The 25,558-nt window shown below is 42.0% G+C and overlaps 3 non-coding genes across 3 annotated transcripts in view; all 3 read left to right on the top strand.

Annotated features, from left to right (window-relative positions):
- Positions 1-38, top strand: part of trnaf-gaa (transfer RNA phenylalanine (anticodon GAA)) — a 73-nt gene extending 35 nt beyond the window's left edge. The window contains exon 1 of the tRNA in view: positions 1-38. This exon is cut by the window's left edge and continues 35 nt beyond it. This is a non-coding gene — a tRNA (tRNA-Phe).
- An 812-nt stretch (positions 39-850) lies between these two features.
- trnaq-cug (transfer RNA glutamine (anticodon CUG)) lies at positions 851-922 on the top strand. Its single transcript has one exon. It is a non-coding gene; the product is annotated as a tRNA-Gln (tRNA).
- An 11,985-nt stretch (positions 923-12,907) lies between these two features.
- Positions 12,908-12,979, top strand: trnaq-cug (transfer RNA glutamine (anticodon CUG)). The gene has a single exon. It is a non-coding gene; the product is annotated as a tRNA-Gln (tRNA).
- The last annotated feature ends 12,579 nt before the right edge of the window (positions 12,980-25,558 follow it).

Below are 25,558 nucleotides of genomic sequence, written 5' to 3' on the forward strand. Positions count from 1 at the left end.
AGATCTGAAGGTCCCTGGTTCAATCCCGGGTTTCGGCAGAGGAACCACGTCCGCCTCTCTTAGTCGAGGCGGTCTATTGACTAAACGCCAGCTCTTATCTACCTGATTCCACCTAGCCTCATCGTTATCTGCCTCTCAGACAGCCAGGTATCAGGGTGTGTTTGTTCCATGGTGTAATGGTTAGCACTCTGGGCTTTGAATCCAGCGATCTGTGTTCAAATCTCGGTGGGACCATCATTTGCCAGGAATGTGTGCAGTACCTCGTTCGAAAAAACATTTTCGGCAGCACTTAGTCGCAAGAGCTCATCTAGGTAGTGCCCCTTGAAGGGGGGCGTAAAAAGGATGTACAGCACTGGAGAATGCAGGCATCGATCCCGCTACCTCTCGCATGCTAAGCGAGCGCTCTACCATTTGAGCTAATTCCCCTCGATGATGGAGAGAAGGTGTCCATCGCTCTCAAAGACAAAGACGAGGCGCGATCCCTAGCACGTGTGCAGGTGCTGCAGCGTGATTTCCAATGACCACAAAAAAACAGGCCGCATTTTCTCTGTGCTGGCAACTTTGCACTGGCTACCTTTTAATTTAATTTAATCAAAAAATTGCGCTTTGACTCCAGCGATCCGAGTTCAAATCTCGGTGGAACCTTTTTAGGTTCTTTGTGGAAGGGAGGGAAAAAACAGAGGTGATGCGCAACTGCTGACGTGGCGGTGAAATTGGCACTCTCAAACCGAGTCGGAATCGGGGAAACATGGGCTTAAAAAGCAAAGGCTTCATTTGCTCCTTGCTATCGTGCTTCTGGACTCAATGACTTAAATCTCTGCTGCTCATGGGAAAATTTGACACACGCCAAGGTTCCATGGTGTAATGGTTAGCACTCTGGGCTCTGAATCCAGCGATCCGAGTTCAAATCTCGGTGGGACCTGCTTTTCCAGGAATGTGTGCAGTACCTCGTTCAAAAAAACTTTTTCGGCAGCACTGAGCCGCAAGAGCTCATCTAGGTAGTGCCCCTTGAAGGGGGGGCGTAAAAAGGATGGACAGCCCTGAAGAATGCAGGCATCGATCCCACTACCTCTCGCTTGCGCTTGCTGCTTCCTACCGATTGAGCTAAAGTAAGCCCAAAGTAAGCCCACGTGAGCCAATCGCGTTTCTCTGCTGTGGCTTACTTTTGACCAATCGCGTTTCTCTCCTGTGGCTTACTTTTGACCAATCGCGTTTCTCTCCTGTGGCTTACTTTTGACCAATCGCGTTTCTCTCCTGTGACTTACTTTTGACCAATCGCGTTTCTCTCCCATGGCTTACTTTTGACCAATCGTGTTTCTCTTCTGTGACGTACTTTTGACCAATCAGCGGCTCCTATTATTGTCATCTTTGCAACAGGTAAGGCTATTCTTCATTACTGTATAATCGTTTAATATTTATTCATATACATTGTGTATTTTTGGAAAATTAGACATGCCAATATAGCTAGCTAGCGTGCATATTACAGGTTTACTTCAGTACCTGTGAACCTGTAACTTTTCCCATGATAAAATACAGAAAAGAAAACATGTAGCTACTGTTAAGTTAATTAGCCGCTAATTAAGCTATATCCTCCTGAGACCAAAAAAAGTTTAGTTAATAATTTAGTATTTTGTGTGTCATTACATTGTTTAGAGCATAAGAAAGTTTTTTGCAAAAACGTTTTTTTTTTTTTTTAATAATGTTCATATAGGTTATACTATGTCTTCTGTATAGGACACTACTAGGACTCATTTTTTATTATTATTTTATTTAAAAAGACGTGATCTAAAAAAAAAACATTGTTTTTGCCTATTCATGTCTTTAAATAAAATAATAATAAAAAATGAGTCCTAGTGTCCTCTACAGAAGACATAGTATAACCTATATGAACATTATAAAAAAAAAAACCTTTTTGCAAAAAACTTTCTTATGCTCTAAACAATGTAATGACACACATAATACTAAATTAACTACACTTTTTTTGGTCTCAGGAGGATATAGCTTAATTATATCAGTGTTTTATATCCTGAAATTGTTTAGGTTTCAGGATTTTATATACCAAACTTTGTATGAAGATGATTCCCAACTATGTTATAAAAGATAACAGAATGATTTGATATAGACTTCCATTTTGCTTTATGCAATATGTGTGTAAAATGGCCATAAGCGGGTTTTCCCATTTTATACAATGTATCTATGTATCTAATTTGCATATTAATGTATTCTTGGGGCAACATGTAATGAAAAAAGAAGTGTAATAATGGGAGTTAGTAGTAATTGCCAAGATTTTCATAATAATATCTAATATTTCATATAATTTCTTTCCATATTGTCACCCAAAATGCCTGAAAAACATGATTTAAGTCCTGCTGTGTAGTTTGCTAAATTATTGTAACACACTTAACATACAGGTATCTTTTAGATTGACACAGGTAATAGTCTCTTTCTGATTTTCATTTCAGAAAATGTACGCATACCCCGTTTTTCGTCGCCAGTCAGCAACATCAAACCGTCTCCTCATGGCGCCATCGGCGGAGGCGAAGCAACTTCAAAATGTGGTGTCTGGAAGGGCCAAATCGAAGGAGGAGGTGCTGGCAGAGGCAAGTACTTTTGTCTGCACAAACGGTGGAGATCCCAGTGACCAGTTTTTAGTACTGGCTCACTGCAAACTTCAGTTTGGGATGTACCAGGGTCAGAGATTTAGATGGCTCCTGGAAAACTCTCTGGGGTACGCAGTGTATTTGGTGCTCAGCATTTCCAGTGAGAAAGCGCAGACAACCCCCCTGTCAGAAAATAAACAACTGTTCCTACAGTACACTTCTCATATTAGAGAGATGGCAGAAGAAGTAGAGAAGTATAAGAGGAAGCAGGAAATGCAAGCAGAAGCCCGGGCAACTGGAGACCAGGGCTGCTTGATGGTGGAGTTTGGTGACTTTCAGGGCCGGTCCATGAAGGATGTTTATGAAGACCAGAGCAATGAGGCCGAATCCCTCATCAGGTACTTGGTTAAGGCAGATGCCAGGCCCAACACTAACATGGCCATTTTCAAGGCGTATGTCCTGAAAAGACGGGCTTCTGATATGGGCACCAGTGTACATCAGCCTGCACGTCCACCTGCAGCCTCCAGTACCTCTGCACGTCCACCTGCAACCTCTAGTGCCTCTGCACGTCCACCTACAGCCATCCAAACTGATTTACAGCAGACCGCCACTGTGAAAGCACTGTTGGCGCGTGGCAAACATTTGTCACCTTCACAGCTGGCAAAAAAACTAATGTCACCAGTTAAACCCTGTGAGTAGGAGTGTAAATATAGAATTTTCCCTACAGCAGTTCTACATGTATTCATTTATCGTCATGACAAACTTGTCCACTTGTTGTTTCCAGATCCATTACTGCAGTCCACTTTACCTCCTCCGGCAGCAGAACCCCCAGCCAAACATTTGGTCCCAAAGCAGCTTTTCGCTACTGGTAAGTAAGCAACATCTTACATATGTTTGTCAAGTCAAGTCAAGTCAAATATATTTATATAGCGCTTTTCACAATACAGATTGTATCAAAGCTGCTTCACAGTATCAATCAAAACAACTTAATGTTTGTTTATTACTGGAAAAAAGACATCCAAGTTTGGTAGAGCTGATCAATGGTATGATTGGTTAATTAATTTGAATATCCCCAACTGAGCAAGCCAAAGGCAACAGTGGCAAGGAACCGAAAAACTCCATCCAGTGACCTAATGGTGTCCTAACACCCCATCAGGTGACCCAATGGAGAAAAAAAACCTTGGGAGAACCCAGGCTCAGTCGGGGGCCAGTTCTCCTCTGGCGTTTATGAACTAGAGGCCGAATTTACAGTAACTGTAAGATAAAAAATTTATATGAATGCCTGGCTAAATAGATGCGTCTTCAGTCTAGTTTTAAACTGGGAGAGCGAGTCTGAGCAACGAACAATATCAGGAAGGCTATTCCAGAGCTTCGGAGCTAAATGTGAAAATGCTCTGCCTCCTTTGGTGGATCTGGATATCCTAGGAATGACCAGAAACCTCGAATCTAGTGATCTTAAAGAGCGCGATGGATTGTAAGGCGATAGAAGATCCGTTAAATAGACTGGAGCTAAACCATTTAGAGCTTTATAAGTCAAAAGCAATACCTTGTAATTAATACGGAACTTTATAGGTAACCAATGAAGTGATGATAAAATCGGTGTTATATGATCATATTTTCTTAATCTAGTAAGAACTCTAGCGGCTGCATTTTGGACTAACTGTAGCTTGTTTATTGAAGATGCAGGACAACCAGCTAATAAAGCATTACAGTAATCTAGTCTCGAGGTCATGAATGCATGAACTAACTTTTCTGCATCAGAGACTGATAGCATATTACGTAACTTAGCAATGTTTCTAAGGTGGAAAAAGGCTGTTTTTGTAACATATGAAATATGCTTTTCAAAAGACAGGTTGCAGTCTAATGTAACACCCAGGTCTTTTACTGTAGCGGATAGAGTAACAGGGCATCCTACTATGTTAAAGTCGTGCTGTGAAAGGTTTTGTGGACGGTTTTTAGAACCGATAAGTATTACCTCTGTCTTGTCTGGATTTAATAAAAGAAAATTATGCGTCATCCAATCTTTTATATCTTTAACACAATCTGTCAATTTGGATAATTTAGCGTATTCATCTGGCCGTGAGGAAATATATATTTGAGTGTCATCAGCATAACAATGGAAACTAATTCCATGTTTCCTTAGAATATTACCAAGTGGCAGCATATATATTGAGAATAATAAAGGGCCTAACACAGATCCCTGTGGCACTCCATAGTTTGCCGAAGTTATAATCGATTTTTCTCCATTTAAGTAGACGAAATGGTAGCGGTCAGATAAGTATGACCTGAACCAGCTTAATGCTTGTCCTTGAACACCAGTGTAATTTTGCAGTCGATCTAAGAGTATTGTGTGATCTATAGTATCGAACGCAGCACTAAGATCAAGTAAAACTAGTACTGAGATACAGCCTTGGTCCGAAGCTAAAAGTAAATCATTTGTGATTCTAACAAGCGCAGTTTCAGTGCTATGATGTGGCCTGAATCCAGACTGAAACTTTTCATAGATGTCGTTTTCTTGCAAGAAAGAGCCGAGTTGAGCGGACACAACTTTTTCTAATATTTTTGACATAAATGGAAGATTTGAAATGGGTCTGTAATTTGCTAGGTTATTTGGATCTAATTGTGGTTTCTTAATAAGAGGTTTTATAACTGCCAGCTTGAACGTTCTTGGAACATGACCTAAAGATAAAGATGAGTTAATAATATTGAGAAGAGGCTCTTCCACTACAGGTAACACTTCTTTCAGTAGTTCAGTTGGTATAGGATCTAATAAACATGTTGTTGTTTTAGATGAAGTGATAAGTTTATTTAACTCTTTTTGTTCTATGGTTGTAAAGCATTGTAATTGTTCTTGCGGGGTAATAATTGCGGCCGAATTATAAGGCGCGAGCAAAGATCGAACGTTTACGATTTTGATTCTGATGCTTTCAATTTTCTCGGTGAAGAAGTTCATGAAATCATTACTACTAAACTGTAACGAGGTATTTTGTTCAGACGACGTCTGTTTATTTGGTAGTCTAGCCACGGTATTAAATAAAAACCTTGGATTATTTCGGTTGTTTTCTATTAATTTGCTGAGGTGCTCAGCCCTGGCCGTTTTAAGTGCCTTTTTATAAAGTGACATACTGTCTTTCCACGCGATTCTAAAGACCTCTAAATTAGTTTTTTTCCATTTACGCTCTAAATTACGGGTTTCTCTCTTTAAAACATACGTAGTATTATTGTACCATGGTGCTATACTTTTTTCTCTGACCTTTTTTAATCTAATGGGTGCAACAATATCCAATGTTCTAGAGAGAATGTTGCTCATAGTGCTAGTTAGTTCGTCTAATTCATCTGTTTGTTTGGGTTCAGGCAGCAGCTGGGACAGATCAGATAAGCTATTTGAGAAATGATCTATGGTGGATGGACGAATTGTTCTACCTGGTCGATAACGTGGCGCAGCATGACATATTACAGCAGTGCGTAATATGCAAGTTACCAAGTAGTGGTCAGTGACATCATCACTTTGTGGAATGATATCTATATCGGTTGGATCGGTTCCATATGATATAATTAAATCGAGTGTATGATTAAGACGATGAGTTGGTCCGGTGACGTTTTGCTTGACCCCGAAGGAGTTTAATAAATCTGTAAACGCAGCCCCTAACGCATCATTTAAATTATCTACGTGTATGTTAAAATCTCCAACAATTAATGCTTTATCGACGTTGACCAAAAGATCTGATAGAAAGTCAGCAAACTCTTTTAGGAAATTGGCGTAAGGCCCTGGAGGTCTATATACGGTAGCCAATGCTAGAGATAATAGGGATTTTTTTTCTTACATCTAAGAGCGTAACATTTAGCACAAGCACTTCAAACGAATTAAACCTATGACGAGTTTTCTGAGTAACATTAAGGATATCTCTGTAGATTGTTGCAACACCGCCGCCACGACCGATCAGACGGGGCTCATGCTTATAACAGTATCCTGGCGGAGTAGACTCATTTAGACCGAAATAATCATTTGGTTTAAGCCAGGTTTCAGTAAGGCACAGAACATCGAAATTATTATCTGTGACCATTTCATTTACAATAACCGCCTTAGGTGTGAGCGATCTAATGTTTAGAAGACCTAGCTTTAGAAATTGTTTTTGTTCACTAATAGCGAGATTTTTTGTTTTAATAACAATTAGATTTTTTCTAGATCCTGCAGTAGATTTATTTGTTTGTCTCCATGTATTGATCACAGTAATAGTTTTAACATTTGTGCTCCAGGCACTTCCATTCCCACTGCTGAAGATGATGATGAGGAGCTGGTATTTGCTGCATCACAATGTGAAGCACAGCTAAATACAGGTGTGGCATATGACACAAATGCAAATATTATAAGAATGTTTTGTGGAAACCCACTGAGAATCATTATTTTTGAAAATAAATAAACATTTTTAAATATTTTTTGTTTACAATACAGAACTATGTGACATCATGCCTCAAGCGGGAGGCATTCTTTGAGTGCACTTCTTCCAAACCTTAAGGATGTCCAAAGGTGTCAGTGTATTTATTTGCGTTTCCGAACTTACCTGTTGCTAAACAATCACTGGATAACTTTTTCACACCGCTTGCTCTTCTCACTCACTCAACCTGAGCAGACAGGATGGTGGAGATTCATTGTTCTAATAATTAGAGGAACAGTTTTTCCTTATTGTGTCTGTGTGCATGCTTCATGTCTGTGGGCATCATACTTTTTTTTACTGAATTCATCACGACTCATTTTCCTTCTTTCATTCCATCTAATCCTCATTCTCAAAGAGCTATATTGATCCCATATTCCTTACATCAATAAAGTGTACACTGTGTTCTTTGCTTCTTGACACTAATACCATTTTCTTCACTGTTATTCCTAAATATAATCATAATTATTATTAATACTTGTTTAAAATTACTGCTTCGCCGGCTGTTTGTGGACTGCATTTATGGCATATTACTATCAAATAACAGTCATCCTTATATTGTTTATGTTACTGTTCACTCAGAGGCCTGTGCCGGTCCGTCTCCATCAGCGGAAACAGCACAGACACCAGCTCTTCCTCATCATCAGCCACCAGCTGAGCTTCCTAGTCACTGGAGAGATCATCTTCCACCTTTCCAGCATGAGTGGATCCGGAACACACTGTTTAAGGCCAACATGCGAACCGGAAAGCCGGAAATAGTGTCCCAGCTGAAGCTTTGGTGGTATCCTCCTCAGCCCCCTTTAATAAACACCCAGCCACCCGCCTCACCTGACCTCTTCTTCTGTCGGCCCATTTTCTTATGGATGCCGCTAAAGATGTGGTTGTTTCCTCTTGTCTGCGTTCGCCCAGACTGTGGTAAGCACAGACTTACAGCGGCAGGACTTTACCGTACCGTGCGCAAGGTCTTGGACATTGATGGGTGGTATGACCTTGCCACTGAGTATCTGGAGTGCAAACGCTGCAAAAAGAAGTATCCAGCTTGGAATGAGGACATCTTAGGACAGCTGGATATGGGCCACCGCAGTCAGTTTCCAGCTTTGCTGACATACAGGTAATTCATAATGACAAATATTCATTATCAGGCGCTTTTATTTGTGTTATTTTTTCCAACCAAAGCATTTGCATGATTATACTGTTGTTTCTTTAGATACTCATGTGACAACCGGGTGGTGAGGATGATGAGGGAGAGGACACTGGGCAACAGTGTGACTCAGCTCTACAAGAAGCTGATGGAACAACACACTGAGGCATGGACACAGCGTGTCCTGCAGTACCTGACTGCCTGTGAACCATTCACAAGGTCCTCCCTTGTGCAGCCTCCTGTGTTTGCTGAGCCTCCCCTTTTACCTGCCCTTCCTAAACCTAAGTGGCTGTTAGCTGTGTACGCCAGGGATGTTCTGGGGCGACTGGACGAGGTCAAGGCCAAAATAACATCTGTATTTGGCTGTGTTCTCAAGATGGACTCCACAAAAAAGGTATCACAGCCCTGTTTATATCCAGAAATTGTCCAGATATGGATATGTGTGTGTGTGTGTACATAATGCACAGTTATGAGTTTTTATTTTGTTTTGTTTTTAAAAATCTTTTTTTTCTTCAATAGGTCACAAAAAAGCTTGCCGGTGCTGCTTCAGGAACAGCTGCCTGGTGCACAAATGTTGGTAACGAACACAGCCAAGTCCTTGTCTCTGTCCTAACAGCCACCGAGGGACATGCACTGGACCCCATGGCAGCTGGCCTAATGAAACGCTACCGAGAGGCAGGAGAGGCATCCCCAAAGGTGATGTACGTGGACAGAGATTGCTGCAGTCAGCACGGCCAGTCTCAGGTGAAGGCCATGTTTTCGGAGTGGGATGAGCTTGAAGTGCGCCTGGACATCTGGCATTTCATGCGGCGATTTGCTGCAGGTGTCACGACAGAGGCTCATCCGCTCTATGGGATCTTCATGGCACGTCTATCCATGTCCATATTCCAGTGGGATTCAGAGGATGTGGCTGCTCTTCGCCGTGCAAAGGAGGGTGAGCTGGCAGCAAAGAAGTCTGGCTACATCTCAGAAAAGGCGGTCAGTGCTCGCATTAACCGGAGGGAGTTGGCACTGCACTGCCGGAGGAGGACCAGGGGGGAGGAGGAGACCACCATATTAATTGGGTCACTGATTGATCAGTTTGACAGTGCGGACGGGAAGGATACTCTGGGAGTTCCACTTCTGAACCATGAACGGATCCAGCAGATATGGAAAGAACAGCGGAAGCATGTACAGTGTATCCAAGACCCAGAGCACTTTCCGCTCTACATAAAGAAGGGGACACTGAAGAAAGGCGGTGTGGAGCTGTGCTGCTACAGGTGTGCTCGAGGCTCTACCTCCTTGGAGTCATTCCACCTCCACCTGAACCGTTTTATTCCAGGTATTACATACATATGGATTAGTAATTTTTCTGTAAAAAAATATAAGCACTGTAACTGCTTCCATTACGTTAAATTAATGTCACATTAATAAATGTCACACTTTTACAGTTCTTTTCTGATGTCATAAAAGCATTGACAAAGCTGTCTTGCCTCACAAATCACTAATAACTCTGGTTATAATGACAATAATTTTTTTATGTAATTACATAACTCTATTACATGTAACCAGCTACTTCATAGCACCTCATGTGTAGTAAATATATTGTACATATGTGACATATAAAACCCTTTTTTTTTTTTTTTTTTTACTTTTAGGAACCAGTGCCAGTGATGCGCATTTTCAAGCCTATCTCCTTGAGGGCTTGATGCGTTGGAATGATGACCGGATGGAAGATGCCATAAAAGGAGCGTCCTCCATCCGGTCATATGGCAGTGCCATGAAGACAGGCTGGTGGAGGAAATTGATGACCAAGACCTGCAAGATGAGGGGTTTGAGGAAGAGATCACGGAGGACATCACAGTTCCAGTGCTGTACGAGAATGACCCCTGCCATGATCTCGCAAACAGCCCCTCATCTTTGCCTCAGCCTCAGTCCCCAGCATCACTGGCTGATGTATCAATGGCTGACGTGTCACTGGCTGAGCCACCCACATCAACTAGAGAAGGACACCAACTTGCCCCTGCCCCTTCAGTGTTGTCACAGCCATCTGACACTGGAAGCAGTTTCTCCGACGAGGCTCAGGTAAAACACTTTAAGGGCTTTATTTAATTTCAATCTCGTTTTATTCCACATATATTAACATTAATCTGAATTTACTAGGGAGCAGTCATTGGGCCCGATGGCATTGCTGGGTGGGACAAGGTCCAGGATATGGCAGGTTACCTGGTTGTTCTTCGTGAGGCTCCTTACCTCACTGACCTGCAGGTGACAGAGGCCATTCAGCTGTGGACAGCTCTCCATGACATAGACAAACAGCGGGTCAACTATCAGCCTCGACATCAGCCTCAGCTGACACATGGACGCTTTAAGGCACCAAAGCGGTCCGGAGTCACACTGGGTGTGGAGAGTGTAAAACGGTGTCTGATTGGACATCCCGGGGGACCAGCACAGTGGCCCAGCACCAGCCGCTTGGTTGAGGCCATTTGTACAAAGCTGTGTGCTTTACACAAGTCGCCGACCAAGAAGGCTGGAGTTTGCCGCCCCAGGTGGTCTAAAATCCTCTCGGATTACCACCACATCCGAGAGCTGGTGCTTAACAATCACAGGCTGATGGATGAAACAATGATCCAGCTGTTTGAGCTAAACCAGAAGACACTCATTCAGTGGTAAGCAAGGCACATTATTTTCTTCAAATTAACTGAATACTTTTTTAAACATATATATAATACATGTAATTTATTTTCAGGTTTCAACGGCAGCAGAAAAAACAGGAAATGAGTGTCCTCGCTCAGGGACTGACTCCACCTGACCCAATTGCTGTGGCTGATACACAGCTTCCTCCACCGAGGGAAAAATTGGATGAAGCGGCATCGACCTCACGCCCAAAACATACATTTACCCTTCCGCCAAATCGAGAAGGACAGGCTCCTCTTCTGCGACCAGGTCGACGGCCTGCTGCTGCCACCACCATGGTGTGCCCCATTGCACCTGCCCCCACAGCATCAGGAGTTGTGCAGCCCATTTCAGCACCTGGGTCATTGTCACTAGTCCTTAACCCAGACATGACCGTGTCAATGGTGATTCCACCTTCTGGTGCTTCAACATCCGGTGCAGGACCAGCTCCACCTGCTCCTGTGTCTGCTGCTCCTGTTTCCCGTTACACCCAGAGGAACAGGCGCCGGCGGGCCCAGGAGACGGAAAGCGGAGTCCATAAGAGGAAGTATGTGCGAGGGGTAACCTTTAACATGTGCAGCAAATGTGGGCAGCCCAAAACCAAAGAGTTTGGCCATAGCCGATATGGTAATGCCACATTTTGCTTGCGTGCCTCAAATGGAAAATCTTTAGATGACTGGTTGGCAGAACAGCGCCAGCAAAATACAAGCCAAACTCCACCTCCTCAATAAACAATTTGCTTTTTTCCTGTATATATTTTGTATATATTACTGTACATGGTTCCACCCAGTCTTTCATATTGTCCTATATATATATATATATATATATATATATATATATATATATATATATATATATATATATATATGTATATATGTGTGTTTGTGTCTGTGTACTCATTTCATTATTTGTGTGTATTCATTTTAATATTTGTTTTTTTACATTTAAAGTGTCATTTAAATATTTGTGTATTCATTTTAATAAAACATTTTAAGTGTCATTGAAATATTTGTGTGTATTCATTTTAATAAAACATTTAAAGTGTCTTAAAGTAATCTAATAAATCATATCAATCAAATCATATCCCTCACAAAAAACACACATATTTGAAGAAACATTTGTATTCATTTTATTCAATCATAAACAACATGTAATATGCAATTTTTAAAAAATAATATACACAAAAAAAAACATTTAATAAAACATTTGAAGTGTCTTAAAACAAATCTGATAAATCATGTCAATCAAATCATATCCCTCCATTTTTATTCATTTTATTAAATAATCAACTACATGTAATGTGCAATATTTAAAAATAATAATAATACACACAACAAAAATATAAATCAATATAATGATGTCATAGATAAATGAAGACGCAGGCGCAGTTGATCACACGCAGAACACGGGTTCGAATCCAGCCCGCGGAGGGTGACTTGTTTCAAATGTGACTAAAACTCCTTCATAACGCACAGGAATATAGCCCTAATAATGTTGCAGGGGAAATTTGTGGGCAAATTCTCGTTTTTCGCGTCTTTTTGGCTTGTGTGCGGGGGCGCAAAGATTGGGCCCCTTCTTTTGCGCAGCAAGCGCTCTACCATTTGAGCTAATTCCCCTCGATGATGGAGAGAAGGTGTCCATCGCTCTCAAAGACAAAGACGAGGCGCGATCCCTAGCACGTGTGCAGGTGCTGCAGCGTGATTTCCAATGACCACAAAAAAACAGGACGCATTTCCACTCTGCTGGCAACTTTGCACTGGCTACCTTTTAATTGTAGATTTAATCAAAAAATTGCGCTTTGAATCCAGCGATCCGAGTTCAAATCTCGGTGAAACCTTTTTAGGTTCTTTGCGGAAGGGAGGGAAAAAACAGAGGTGATGCGCAACTGCTGACGTGGCGGTGAAATTGGCACTCTCAATTCCGAGTCGGAATTGGGGAAACATGGGCTTAAAAAGCAAAGGCTTCATCTGCTTCTTGCTATCGTGCTTCTGGACTCAATGACTTAAATCCTTGCTATCATGCTTCTGGACTCAATGACTTAAATCCTGCTGCTCATGGGAAAAGTTGACACACGCCAAGGTTCGATGGTGTAATGGTTAGCACTCTGGGCTCTGAATCCAGCGATCTGAGTTCAAATCTCGGTGGGACCTGCTTTTGCCAGGAATGTGTGCAGTACCTCGTTTGAAAAAACTTTTTCGGCAGCACTGAGCCGCAAGAGCTCATCTAGGTAGTGCCCCTTGAAGGGGGGCGTAAAAAGGATGGACAGCACTGGAGAATGCAGGCATCGATCCCACTACCTCTCGCTTGCGCCTACTGCTTCCTACCGATTGAGCCAAAGTAAGCCCAAAGTAAGCCCACGTGAGCCAATCGTGTTTCTCTGCTGTGGCTTACTTTTGACCAATCGCGTTCTCTCCTGTGGCTTACTTTTGACCAATCGTGTTTCTCTCCTGTGGCTTACTTTTGACCAATCGCCTTTCTCTCCTTTGGCTTACTTTTGACCAATCACGTTTCTCTCCTGGCTCTGCTCCTGTGGCTTACTTTTGACCAATCGGCGACCGCTATTATTAGGCAAGGCAAGGCAAGGCAAGTTTATTTATATAGCACATTTCATACACAATGGTAATTCAAAGTGCTTTACATAGAAGAAATTAAAATAATCAAAAGAAATCAGAATAATTAAAACAGTTTGGAATAAAAGATAAAATACAGAAATAATCAAATGAAATCAGAATAATTAAAACATAAAATAAAATACAGTGCAAACAGTCGGACGAACAGTGGCACAGTGCTCATTCAGTAAATGCACAGTTAAACAGATGTGTTTTGAGTCTGGATTTGAATGTGACTACTGTAGGAGCACATCTGATCTCTTCTGGAAGCTGGTTCCTGCTGCGGCTGGCATAGTAGCTAAAAGCAGACTCGCCATGCTTAGAGTGAACCCTTGGTATTTCTAGCCGATGTGATCCTAATGATCTGAGTGATCTGTTGGGTTTATATTCACTGAGCATATCTGGAATGTATTGAGGTCCTAGGCCATTGAATGATTTATATACCAGTAATAATACTTTAAAATCAATCCTAAATGTAACTGGCAGCCAGTGTAAAGACCTGAGGACTGGTGTGATGTGTTCATATTTTCTGGTTCTGCTCAGAATCCTAGCAGCAGCGTTCTGTATGAGCTGCAACTGTCTTATGGTCTTTTTGGGAGGGCCAGTGAGAAGTCCATTACAATAATCCACCCTACTGGTGATGAAAGCATGCACAAGTCTTGACTGGAAACAAAGCATCTAATTCTTGCAATATTTTTCAGGTGATAATATGCTGATTTAGTTATTGCTTTGACATGACTACTGAAACTAAGGTCTGACTCTACAGACACACCCAGATTCCTGACTTGATTTTTTCAGTTGTTTGACCCCTAGACTGAAGGTATGCGTTCACCTTGAGAACTTCATCTTTGTTTCCAAACGCAATGACTTCAGTTTTGTATTTGTTTAACTGAAGAAAGTTTTGGCACATCCAATTGTTTACTTCATCAATGCATTGGCAAGGGGAGTCAATGGGGCTGTAATCGTTAGGCGATAGGGATAAGTAGAGCTGTGTGTCGTCTGCATAGCTATGGTAAGCGATTTGGTTCTTTCTCATTATTTGGCTCATTGGGAGCATGTACAGGTTGAATAGGAGTGGCGCAAGAATTGAGCCTTGAGGGACTCCGCATGTCATGGATGTCCACTCAGACTTATGGTCTCCTATACTCACATAATAACCTCTGCCTCGTAAGTATGACCTGAACCATTTTAGGACTATCCCAGAAAGCCCGACCCAGTTTTCCAGCCTGTCAAGAAGTATTTTGTGATCGACAGTGTCAAATGCAGTACTGAGGTCGAGTAGTACCAGCACTGATAATTAGCCTGTATCAGTATTTAAGCGAATATCATTTATTATCTTTATGAGCGCGGTCTCTGTACTGTGGTGCGGTCGGAAACCAGAGTGAAAATGGTCAAAGTATCCATTCGAGCGTAAGAATTTGATCAGCTGATTGAAGACAACTTTTTCAATGATCTTGCCTATGAAAGGAAGATTTGATATCGGTCTATAGTTGTTTAATATGGTCTTATCCAGATTGCTCTTTTTCAGGAGGGGCTTGACGACAGCAGTTTTCAGGGAGGTCGGAAAACTCCCAGAGAGAAGTGAGGCATTTACCACTTCCAGGAGATCTGCTTCTAAGCTGTGTAACACATTTTTGAAAAAAGATGTGGGAAGTGCGTCAAGGGCGCAGGTTGATGTTTTTAGTTGCTGTACGGTTTCTTCCAAAATTTTGCCATCAATTTCTTCGAAATCAGACATAGTGGCTACTTTCTCGTGCTGTTGTCTGATCTGCCTGACCCCAGCGCAACTCAAGGATGAGCTGATCACCTTTCTGATATTATTGATTTTCTCAGAGAAGAAAGAAGTAAACTCACTGCACTTTCTCACTGAGAGCATTTCACTGGGAATCTGGCTTGGGGGGGTTGTCAGTCTCTCTACAGTAGCAAAAAGAGTGCGCGTGTTGTTTATATTGCTGTTTATAATATTCGAGAAAAAAGTCTGTCTAGCTTTGCTTAGTTCCTTATTGAAAGCATGGATGCTGTCTTTGTAGATGTTATAATGGACTACAAGTTTTGTCTTCCGCCACATGCGCTCTGCTTTTCTCCATTGTCTTTTCATATTTTGCACTGCTGTTGAGTTTCTCCAAGGTGCTTTTTGTCTGCCACTCTTCTTCCTGACTTTCACAGGAGCAATATCATCAATTACACTCTTAACTTTTGAGTTAAAAGAATCAAGGAGAAAATCAACAGAGTCAGCAGATATGCTTGGTGTTAAAGATATAGCCTTCATAAATAGTACACTAGTGTTCTCATTTAAGCATCTCTTCTTGACAGACACAGATCTAGCTTCAATGGCAGGAGAGATCAATATATCAAAGAAAATACAAAAATGATCAGACAGTGCTACATCCTTAATAACAATTGATGAAATGTTTAGACCCTTACTGATAAGTAAATCTAGAGTGTGTCCACGATTATGTGTGGGTCCATGTACATGCTGAGTCAGATCAAAAGTTTTTAAAACAGTTTTGATTTCTTTTGCCATATTGTTTTCTGCATTATCTATGTGAATGTTAAAATCTCCAGCAATGGCAAAGCAGTCAAACTCTGAGGAAATTGTTGATAACAGTTCTGTTAAGTTCTCAGCAAAAGCTGGAGAGTATTTTGGAGGCCTGTAAACAATGATAAGTAAATTGCGTGGAGCACCTTTTAACACAATACCCAGATACTCGAAAGACGGGTAATTCCCAAATGATATTTGCTTACATTGATAGACATCTTAATAAAGAGCAGCTAAACCTCCGCCTCTTCTGACAGCTCTGCAGACACTCATAAAAGTAAAGTTAGGAGGGGCTGTTTCATTGAGGACTGTTGCACTGCAACTTTCTTCTAGCCAAGTTTCATTTAGCAACATAAAATCCAGGTTGTATGTGGTTATTAAGTCGTTGACTAAAAGTGATTTATTTTTAAGTGAGAGGATGTTTAAAAGTGCTAACTTAACAGTCTTACTTTTTGTCCCCACAGCAATCTTGGTATGTCGTGTAATAGGCACCAGATTAGATGGGTTTGCTGTACGGCTTTTGAAGGCCTTAGACTTTCTATCATGTAATCGAACAGCAATAGAAAAAGATACAGGCACACTGGGTTCCCGCTTGTTCTGTAAACATTTGAGAAAGTTATTGTTATCATAGCGGGGACCCGACACATATCACTGAGAGCTGGTATCAGTTGTTTTTGGTTCACCTCGAGCCGCTGGAGGAGGGTGTGGGCCCTGGCGCTGTGGCAGAGGCCGAAGAGCTCTCACAGGAGGAGAGGGAGGGCGAGCTGGGCCCGCAGGCTTTGGTGGTTGTGGGGCCTGGCGTTTTTTGGTTGGTATCTGGGGGCTCGCAGCAAAAGAGTGGGATAGTCTAGTTCCAGCATGCACCAGTTGTTCCATTTTCTCTGAGAAGCACAGAAGTGGAGATGCTGGAGAGAGTGATAATGTTTCCGGTGAGAGGGATTTTTGCTCTGGTGTTATTGGAGGCTGTAATATGCTGTCCTGGTTTCCCTGGCTGTTTTCAAGAAAGTCGTCTATGGGTGCTGTATCTTGGAGCAGTGCTGGTATGTCACAGTCTGTCTGTGGTGAGCTCTGTGGGCAGGGCTCAGCTGAGATTGTGTCCGTGAGCAGAGGTTGTTGTGGCTGAGTGGTGTTATCACTGTCCTTGTGTGATGTGTCAACCGCATGTCCATTCAGGTGCTGAAGTGAAATCCTGTGGTCATTCATACTGTATCCAGGTGTGTGTGTGTGCCATTCAGGTTGAGTGGATTGGCACACATTGCAGAAGGATGACGGAGGGAGAAGTAGATATTGTCCTTTAGCACTCTTGAACCAAGTTTGTTTGGGTGGTGGCCATCCTGTTGAAACAGTTGCCTCTGACTCCAGAAAAGATTGAAGTTGTCAATAAAGTTCACTCCTTTTATATTGCAGGTTTTTTGCAGCCATGTATTAAGCCAAAGCAACCGTGAAAACCTGTTTGTTCCTCTTGCTGGGAGTGGTCCACTGATGAATGTTTGAACTTTCAGTCTTTTAAGTGTTTCAAAAAGTTCATTGAAATCCTTTTTAAGAAGTTCCGACTGCTCTTTATGAATATCATTCTTCCCCACATGAATGATGAGTCGATTTGCAGTCTTATGTTTCATCAGAATTTTCTGAAGTTCCCTGTTTACATCAGAAGTTGTTGCTTGTGGAAGGCAGCACGTTGTTGTATCCCTGCTATTAATGTTTCTGATTACGGAGTCGCCCACTATCAGAGTCCTGGGCTCGGCTGCACTGTGAGCTGAGTGCCGCTGTCTGCTCGACCTTGAGCCCCAGTTAGCATCAGTGTTAGCTACTGGCTGATTCTGTCTGTGTGCGATCACATTCATCAAATTTGGGGATTCCTCATTCATTAATATTTCAAATCTGTTCTCAAGATGTATAGGCGGTGGTAGGAGACCAGTGTTTGCAGTCCTTGTCAGAGCCGTATCTGGGGTAGAGGATGCTACTGCAGTAATATGTGATGCTCGTGACAATCTGATGTCTCGAGTGCCTTTGGGTCTCGCACCCTGTTTGTGCCATCGATTAGTAAAACGATCGGCTTGTTTCTCTACACTCAGTATGGCCTGTCGAGAAGCACTAGATTCATGGGACTCACCGGCTGTATGCTGAGGACGTCCATGACGAAGCTCTGTTGTGTGTTCCGTCTGGTTTGGTGGTCCCGCAATTAACTTTGTTTCAAGAATTGCAATCCTTTGTAAAAGTCTGTGGCAGTTGGAGCAGCAAGTAGATTCCAGAGGAGGCATTTTCTTATCCTTATGAATGTAGGCAGTTGTGTTTTCTCTTCCCCGGAATGTAACCTTTCAGTGGGAGGCTGGTCGAATAAAATAATTCTGCTTTTTTTTGTAGTAATCCAAGCGTTTGAGCACCGTGCTGATTTGCTGAAGTTAAAATTAGGTGATAAAAGGAGATAAAATATAGAAATATAAAAGCGATAGAGCAAAGCGCGGAGCAGTAAGCGAGAGCGTCCGAACAGTAGCTGAGCAGGAAGTAGTAGTCATCAGTAGTAATTATCGTCATCTTTGCAACAGGTAAGTCTATTCTTCACGACTGTATAATCGATCATTATTTATTCATAAACAGTGTTTGTTTTTAGACAATTAAACATGCCAATAAAGCTAGCTAGCGTGTAATAGCACACGTTTTCTTCTGTACATGTGAACCTGCAACTTTACCATGATATACAGTAAAAAACATGCCACTACTGTCAAGATAATTAGCCGACCGCTAATTAAGCTATATCCTCCTTAAACCATTTTTTGTTGTTGTTAATTTAGTATTTTTTTGTGTCATTCATTACATTATTTTGAGCACAAGAAGATTTTTACTAAAACCTTTAAAAAAAAAAGTTTAATTCATATATGTTATACTATACTATGTTATACACCAGTATACATATTTATGTTATCTTTTTAAATACTATGTTATACATATTTAAAAAGACATGAATAGGCAAAAACAAGTGTTTTTTTGTTTCAACAAATGATTCTCAACTATGTTATAAAAGATATACCAAAACGATTTGATATACCATTTTAAGTTTTAGATCTGTTTGATGATCATATTATTATGAATTGTCATAAACGCCTTTATGTTATATTTGGTGTTTCTTAGTAATCTCTGCCACAAAAGCTAAACAAAACAAAACGATTTAAGCATGGCATGATACCAGCAAGATTGTACCAAGAAGTGTTATTTATTTTCTTATTAATAAGTTCATCACACTATTTACAATTTGTACACAAGGCAATTCAAAGTGATTCACAGTTGTATAAAAACAATAATGCTTATGCTCATAATAATAATAATCATTAATTATTATAATATTATAATAATTAATTACATAAAAAAGAAATGCTGTAGTAAAATACTTTCAGTTGGAATATGACAGCTATGTAACGTTCTGTTTATGCCTGTGTCCTTTCAGATTATGTATGCATACCTGGTTTTACGAAGAACCTCTGAGGGTCGACTCCTTATGGGGCCAACTGAGGAGGCCAATAGGAGGAAGATCGTGTTGGCAGGGAGGGCCAGGTGTAAGGAGGAGGTCCTGGCTGAGGCCACTGCCTTTGTGAGGCAGAATGGAGGGAATCCTGGAGACCAGTTCCTGGTTCTGGCTCACTGCAAGATCCAGTTTGGGAAACACCAGGGTCAGAGGTTCCTGTGGCTGCTGGAGAACTCACTGGGGTATGCCTGCTATCTGGTCAGCAGCATTTTGGGGGAGGAGGAGAGGGACAACCCGCTGTCTGACAACAAACACCTGTTCCTCAGATACACCTCGCAGATCAGGGAGGTAGGCGAGGCTGTGGAGGTGTATCATATAAAACAGGCCATGCTGCAGGAGGCCCAGAGGACAGGAGACTCTGGATGTCTGATGGTGGAGTTTGGGGATTTTAAGGGTAGGTCAATGAAGGAGGTGTTTGAGGACCCAACCAAGGAGGCCCAGGCTCTCATCACCTACCTGAAGAAGGCAAAGGCCAGGCCTAACACCAATATGGCCCTTTTCAAAGCATACGTGCTGAAGAGGCAGGCTCCAGCCCACGTGCCCACCACCACTGTGCCCACTGCATATGTCCTCACTGCTGCTGTGCCCACTGCCACTGTGTCTGTTCCTCCTCCACCTACTGCCACTAAGAACAGGCCACTGCTGGCGACCAATGTGAAGGCCCTGTTGGCGCGGGGGAAGCATTTATTTGCTTCACAGCTGGCACAAAAGATTTTGGCTCCAGCCAAACCCTGTAAGTGATTTGCAAGCTTTAAAATCATTACAGTATATATTATGCAGTATATATGTCTAACGAAAATACGTGTTCAACAGCTGCAGGACCACGTGTACATCCTGCGTCTGAGTCCGCAGCCCGGAGACAGCTCTTTACATGTGGTGAGTATCACTTAACGCATACAAGTGTGTTGGTGACATGTGCTTAGTGTTTTATGTTATTTTACAGACTCTGCTGCTACGGATTTTTTTTGAGGAGGAAGATGACCTGGAGATGGCAACTGTAGCCTCGCAAGCTGAGGAACAACTTCCTCAAGGTATGTAAATCTTAAACAATATTTTACAAACAATTACAAATAAAACAAAACAGTATTTTTTAAATGACATATTATTTTATTTCACAACACAGAGGAATGGCACTTCTCAGGTGTCAATCTACATTCACTCTTTGAGTGAACATCCTCAAAGGAAAAAAGATAATTTAAAGGTGTATGTAAAAGGTTTTATTTCATTTTTTATCGTAATCACTGACTAAAGCTCATTCTTGTCATCTCACACTTCCCCCACTCCCCTTGGAATAAGTGGCTGTTGTAGTGTTTGGTCTGCTTCGCTTCACACTTGGCTGATCCCATCTTTTTTTCTTCTTGTATGTCTTCTAATGGTGCTTGGATGAAAAACAGGATGATTTTCACTGCTTCCTTCCATCTTTTCATGATCATGTCATCTCTCTACTAATCATACATGCTTTGCAGTAAACCTTGTAATCGCAGTAGCTGTCCAGCAGAGCTGAGAAAGTCATGCAGTGAAAGTCTAAAACAATAAGATAATTTTGTTGTGTTTTTTTACGCTCCAGCCACTGCAGGCTCGAGAGGCCCTGCTCCTGCCCCGGCTCGTGCTACTGCCCCTGCTCCTGCCCCTTATCCTGCTCCTCCAGCATTGTGGACCCCTGGCCAGGTGTCCCAGTTGCCTGCAGAGCTTCCTGTCCACTGGAAAGAGCAACTCCCATCTTTCCAGCAAGGCCTTCAACCCCTGTCCCTCTGCACCAGGACCATCCTCACTACAGCCACCCACAGGCCTGAAGCGCCTTGCCCAGCCTCCTCTGCAGTCTCCTCCTCTGCGCCCTTCCCAGCCTCCTCTGCAGTCTCCTCCTCTGCGCCCTGCCCAGCCTCCTTTGCAGTCTCCTCCTCTGCGCCCTGCCCAGCCTCCTCTGCAGTCTCCTCCTCTGCGCCCTGTTCAGCCTCCTCTGCAGTATCCTCCACAGCCTTCTGTCCAGCCAAGTGCTGCCTCTGCTCCTGCAACATCAACTGGGTCCAGTGTTGCAGACCAGGCTCCTGTAAGTAAGCTTCTCATTATTCGTGTGCAGGTGCTGCAGCGTGATTTCCAATGACCACAAAAAAAGAGGCCGCATTTCCTCTGTGTTGGAAACTTTGCACTGGCTACCTTTTAATTGTAGATTTAATCAAAAAATTGCGCTTTAAGCCATGCAAGCTGAAATGTTTGCGGCTCGGCAGCAGCAGGGAGGATGTTTGTTTCGGCTCATTGGTATAGGGGTATGATTCTCGCTTAGGGTGCGAGAGGTCCCGGGTTCAAATCCCGGACGAGCCCATTATTAGGCTTTGCTTTTAATCTCTTCAGCCTGATTAGGGCAACCAGGATATTTATATCCCGGGTTTCGGCAGAGGAACCACGTCCGCCTCTTTTAGTCTACCTGATTCCACCTAGCCTCATCGCTATCTGCCTCTCAGACAGCCAGCTGTCAGGAAGTGTTGGTTCCATGGTGTAATGGTTAGCACTTTGGGCTTTGAATCCAGCGATCCAAGTTCCAATCTCGGTAGAACCTTTTCAGGTTATTTGCGGAAGGGTGGGAAAAAACAGAGGTGATGCGCAACTGCTGACGTGAAAGTGAAATTGGCACTCTCAAACAGAGTCGGAATTGGGGAAACATGGGCTTAAAAAGCAAAGGCTTCATTTGCTCCTTGCTATCGTGCTTTTGGACTCAATGACTTAAATCTCTGCTGCTCATGGGAAAAGTTGACACACGCCAAGGTTCCACGGTGTAATGGTTTGCACTCTGGGCTCTGAATCCAGCGATCCGAGTTCAAATCTCGGTGGGACCTGCTTTTGCCAGGAATGTGTGCAGTACCTCGTTCGAAAAAACTTTTTCGGCAGCACTGAGCCGCAAGAGCTCATCTAGGTAGTGCCCCTTGAAGGGGGGCGTAAAAAGGATGGACAGCACTGGAGATTGCAGGCATCGATCCCGCTACCTCTCGCTTGCGCTTGCTGCTTCCTACCGATTGAGCTAAAGTAAGCCCAAAGTAAGCCCACGTGAGCCAATCGCGTTTCTCTGCTGTGGCTTACTTTTGACCAATCGCATTTCTCTCCTGTGGCTTACTTTTGACCAATCGCGTTTCTCTCCTGTGGCTTACTTTTGACCAATCGCGTTTCTCTCCTGTGGCTTAATTTTGACCAATCGCGTTTCTCTGCTGTGGCTTACTTTTGACCAATCGCGTTTCTCTCCTGTGGCTTACTTTTGACCAATCGCGTTTGTCTCCTGTGGCTTACTTTTGACCAATCGTGTTTCTCTTCTGTGACGTACTTTTGACCAATCAGCGGCTCCTATTATTGTCATCTTTGCAACAGGTAAGGCTATTCTTCATTACTGTATAATCGTTTAATATTTATTCATATACATTGTGTATTTTTGGAAAATTAGACATGCCAATATAGCTAGCTAGCGTGTATATTACAGGTTTACTTCAGTACCTGTGAACCTGTAACTTTTCCCATGATAAAATACAGAAAAGAAAACATGTAGCTACTGTTAAGTTAATTAGCCGGCCGCTAATTAAGCTATATCCTCCTGAGACCAAAAAAATTTTAGTTAATAATTTAGTATTTTGTGTGTCATTACATTGTTTAGAGCATAAGAAAGTATTTTGCAAAAACGTTTATTTTTATTTTTATAATGTTCATATAGGTTATACTATGTCTTCTGTATAGGACACTACTAGGACTCATTTTTTTATTATTATTTTATTTAAAAAGACGTGATCTAAAAAAAACCATTGTTTTTGCCTATTCATGTCTTTAAATAAAATAATAATAAAAAATGAGTCCTAGTGTCCTCTACAGAAGACATAGTATAACCTATATGAACATTATAAAAAAAAAAAAACGTTTTTGCAAAAAACTTTCTTATGCTCTAAACAATGTAATGACACACATAATACTAAATTAACTAAACTTTTTTTGGTCTCAGGAGGATATAGCTTAATTATATCAGTGTTTTATATCCTGAAATTGTTTAGGTTTCAGGATTTTATATACCAAACTTTGTATGAAGATGATTCCCAACTATGTTATAAAAGATAAAAGAATGATTTGATATAGACTTCCATTTTGCTTTATGCAATATGTGTGTAAAATGGCCATAAGCGGGTTTTCCCATTTTATACAATGTATCTATGTATCTAATTTGCATATTAATGTATTCTTGGGGCAACATGTAATGAAAAAAGAAGTGTAATAATGGGAGTTAGTAGTAATTGCCAAGATTTTCATAATAATATCTAATATTTCATATAATTTCTTTCCATATTGTCACCCAAAATGCCTGAAAAACATGATTTAAGTCCTGCTGTGTAGTTTGCTAAATTATTGTAACACACTTAACATACAGGTATCTTTTAGATTGACAGAGGTAATAGTCTCTTTCTGATTTTCATTTCAGAAAATGTACGCATACCCCGTTTTTCGTCGCCAGTCAGCAACATCAAACCGTCTCCTCATGGCGCCATCGGCGGAGGCGAAGCAACTTCAAAATGTGGTGTCTGGAAGGGCCAAATCGAAGGAGGAGGTGCTGGCAGAGGCAAGTACTTTTGTCTGCACAAACGGTGGAGATCCCAGTGACCAGTTTTTAGTACTGGCTCACTGCAAACTTCAGTTTGGGATGTACCAGGGTCAGAGATTTAGATGGCTCCTGGAAAACTCTCTGGGGTACGCAGTGTATTTGGTGCTCAGCATTTCCAGTGAGAAAGCGCAGACAACCCCCCTGTCAGAAAATAAACAACTGTTCCTACAGTACACTTCTCATATTAGAGAGATGGCAGAAGAAGTAGAGAAGTATAAGAGGAAGCAGGAAATGCAAGCAGAAGCCCGGGCAACTGGAGACCAGGGCTGCTTGATGGTGGAGTTTGGTGACTTTCAGGGCCGGTCCATGAAGGATGTTTATGAAGACCAGAGCAATGAGGCCGAATCCCTCATCAGGTACTTGGTTAAGGCAGATGCCAGGCCCAACACTAACATGGCCATTTTCAAGGCATATGTCCTGAAAAGACGGGCTTCTGATATGGGCACCAGTGTACATCAGCCTGCACGTCCACCTGCAGCCTCCAGTACCTCTGCACGTCCACCTGCAACCTCTAGTGCCTCTGCACGTCCACCTACAGCCATCCAAACTGGTTTACAGCAGACCGCCACTGTGAAAGCACTGTTGGCGCGTGGCAAACATTTGTCACCTTCACAGCTGGCAAAAAAACTAATGTCACCAGTTAAACCCTGTGAGTAGGAGTGTAAATATAGAATTTTCCCTACAGCAGTTCTACATGTATTCATTTATCGTCATGGCAAACTTGTCCACTTGTTGTTTCCAGATCCATTACTGCAGTCCACTTTACCTCCTCCGGCAGCAGAACCCCCAGCCAAACATTTGGTCCCAAAGCAGCTTTTCGCTACTGGTAAGTAAGCAACATCTTACATATGTTTGTCTCCATGTATTGATCACAGTAATAGTTTTAACATTTGTGCTCCAGGCACTTCCATTCCCACTGCTGAAGATGATGATGAGGAGCTGGTATTTGCTGCATCACAATGTGTAGCACAGCTAAATACAGGTGTGGCATATGACACAAATGCAAATATTATAAGAATGTTTTGTGGAAACCCACTGAGAATCATTATTTTTGAAAATAAATAAACATTTTAAAATATTTTTTGTTTACAATACAGAATTATGTGACATCATGCCTCAAGCGGGAGGCATTCTTTGAGTGCACTTCTTCCAAACCTTAAGGATGTCCAAAGGTGTCAGTGTATATATTTGCGTTTCCGAACTTACCTGTTGCTAAACAATCACTGGATAACTTTTTCACACCGCTTGCTCTTCTCACTCACTCAACCTGAGCAGACAGGATGGTGGAGATTCATTGTTCTAATAATTAGAGGAACAGTTTTTCCTTATTGTGTCTGTGTGCATGCTTCATGTCTGTGGGCATCATACTTTTTTTTACTGAATTCATCACGACTCATTTTCCTTCTTTCATTCCATCTAATCCTCATTCTCAAAGAG

Source organism: Siphateles boraxobius, unplaced genomic scaffold (genome assembly GCF_051911475.1).
Source record: "Siphateles boraxobius isolate OS27281-9 unplaced genomic scaffold, OSU_SipBor_1 19, whole genome shotgun sequence".
Taxonomy (NCBI): domain Eukaryota; kingdom Metazoa; phylum Chordata; class Actinopteri; order Cypriniformes; family Leuciscidae; genus Siphateles; species Siphateles boraxobius.